Source organism: Octopus bimaculoides, chromosome 1 (genome assembly GCF_001194135.2).
Source record: "Octopus bimaculoides isolate UCB-OBI-ISO-001 chromosome 1, ASM119413v2, whole genome shotgun sequence".
Lineage (NCBI taxonomy): Eukaryota > Metazoa > Mollusca > Cephalopoda > Octopoda > Octopodidae > Octopus > Octopus bimaculoides.
The window spans coordinates 121603225-121606410 of record NC_068981.1 but is presented as its reverse complement, the minus strand read 5'-3'; positions in this window follow the sequence as shown (position 1 = coordinate 121606410).

Genomic DNA, 3186 nt, shown 5'->3' with positions numbered 1-3186 from the left:
ACACATGTACATATATGTGTGTGCAAGCACTACTATACAGGCTTGCGTTCTTGTGCATTTAAACCCGCACGCATGCATGCATATATATACATACACACATACATATACACATATGTACATATACGCATATATATTCATAAACATACATATGCATGCATGCATACGCATATATATACATACATACATATATATACATACACATATATATATATGCATACACACGCATACCCATATATATATACGCATACATGCGCGCACATATACACACATACATGTACACGTACACACACATACACGGACACACACATATACACACACACACTCACACACACATACACACACACTCACACACACACTCACACACACACAAACACACACACACACTCACACATATATATATATACATATATATATCGTATGTCCTGCAAATGCAGATATGTATCAAATGTCTAATAGGAACATTTGCCACAGTGCAGTTTATAGTAATAAAACTAAAACAAATGAATGTTTGAGAGTATTAACGTATATGTATGCGAAGTATATTTATTCAAAGCACGTATATTGTGATGTAAGTTGAATTCTAACTTTATGTAATTATGCAACATTATGAAACACTCTGCAATTTTGAACTTACATAAAGCACCATTTCGTCTGGAAATAGCTATTCGAACATATTTAAGGTGCAAACTTTCTAAATCTTTTAATGACATGTGATACGATTTCGTTAAAAGAAATATTGTCAAATATTTAATTTTGTCTAGCAGGAATCAATATCAATGAGGCAGAAATTTACTGACAGTAGACCAGAGGAAATTACACTTTATATCACATTTTGTCTGTAAGGATTGAACCGGACAAAAAATAAATGGTGCTATAGATATTAGTTTGTCTTTTGTTAAGCTGATATATCGAAAAGATACCGTTTCAATTTAGGTGCTGTTTGTCACACACACACCAACGCGTACGCACACAAGCACACACGCACACTTACCTATATATATATATATATATATATACGCCTGTCTGTCTATTTGTCTATCTATCTTTAAATATGTATATATATATATGTAAATATTTGCATATATATATTTGTGTGTCTCTGTATGTTTGTGTGTGTGTGTTTGTATGTGTTTGTATATATATGTATGTATATATGTGTGTGTGTGCGAGAGTGTTTTTGTAGTGGTTATGAGGACACTTACGCAAGAATAGATAGGTAGCAAATTAATTCCGGGACGGATTTAATTCTTAAGATCGAACTTCTTAATCACAGTACGTAATCCAAAACCGGGCGAGTTGGCTATAAAATGTAAAGAGAAGGAGATAACCAATCATAGTTTTATAGAATATATCCTCGTGAATTTGTATATAAATTTCCGTAATTACTATTATAACTTTGCAGATGCTTCGATGTATCATCTGAAGAGCGTATTTTATTACTCATACTCTGAAATCCGATGTAGATATCATTACGCAATATTACACAAAGTCGTATATGAAAATATAATATAAAAATACAGGTGCCATGATACGTTCATGCTTCGATATACAGTATATAGACTTACGAAAGTTAGGTCGTAATGCAAAGAAAGGATAAATTTCCAAGTATAGTGATACTCAGAAAGTGAAAGAAGAAAAAAAATGACAATAAGATAAAAGTAGTAAGTTATTTTGAAAGTCGTTGGGGAAAGAAAGAGAGAATGTGAGATTATGAGATATATATTGGCAAGGACGAAAGATAAGAAGTAAAAGGGGAAGGGCGCAGTTGATAATAAAGAGGGGAAGAGGAGTAAGCGTTACCAAAAAATGGACGAGATCTGAAGGCATGTAAAATGTGTAAATATATAACATGTAAAATTTATAATGAAAACATGAGAAAAAGATGAAAGGAACTCTTTAGTCTTTGGATCTCTTATCCCGACAAGTTTTCAGGCACGCTGATGGATTATTTAAACTTCAAATAATACAGGAAGTTTATTGCTTTAAATCTGAATTTAAATATTGCTTTAATTTTTTTGGATATACTTAACACCAAATGATCATCGAAGTAGTATAATATGTCAGGATACTAGTAGGTACGAGAGGAACCGCGGGATCAGAGCAATGGTTTGCGCGCTCGCTCGATAGAGCGGTGGTGCCAGGCTGCCTCTGAGCGATAACGGCTGAACGCCTCTAAGCCGGAACCATATCCGAACTAGAGTTGTTTCCTAAGGTGGCGAAAGGCTAACGGTATTTCGTCTGCCGTTATTTTCTGAGTTCGAATTCCGCCGAGGTTGACTTTGCCTTTCATCCTTTCGGGGTCGATAAATTAAGTACCAGTTACGCACTGGGGTCGATGTAATCGACTTAATCCCTTTGTCTGTCCTTGTTAGTCCCCTCTATGTTTAGCCCCTTGTGGGCAATAAAGAAATAAGTAGGTATAACTCAGCGAACAATCCTTTGAGGGTCACCAGTATACAAAATGTCAATTTTCAACTGATCTTGATAGATGAGACATTATTATAACTGTCTCCATCGGCTTTGCAACTGGTTTGAAAAAAAAATGAGATTTTGAAAGATAGGACAAAGTACCATATGCTTGTAAATGATTTCGTTTGGTGAGAAGGAGTATTTGAAATTGAAACACGCATTTAATACCAGCTTTCGAGTACATTCACCGAGTGGAATGGGCGTAACACCTTGTGAATTACTTATCAGGTTTAATCAACAAATGGTGACTTAAATCCCCCCAGTCAGTCATCGTGTACAGTGACGAAAAGCCGAAAGCAAGTAAGCCCTGCCAGTAGATGCAGTATTTTACTTAAAGTGCTTAACGCAGTTCAGCAAAAAAATATTCCTCCATGGCCCTAAAGAGATTTTTGCTATATTTTACCCTTGACAAATTAGCAAATAAATGCAGGAAAATCAGAGCATGCAGGCTAAGTCACTCAAGATTATCATTGTTGTATCACAGCGTATAGCGCAATTAGATATGCATTTTAAGATTTGTTCATTTCCATCCAATATTCCTTTAAGCTCTATTGTTTGCGTATCTTTTTATTTTGATGGCAAGGAAGAAACCAAGCAGTTTTTTTTTGTAGTCAATAGAAATTAACGTTTTATAGCAAACAGCTAGAAACTCTTAAAACGAATAACCGATTTAGGACAAAATCTTCTGCATAGAATTACTTCTTTTTTCTTATATAT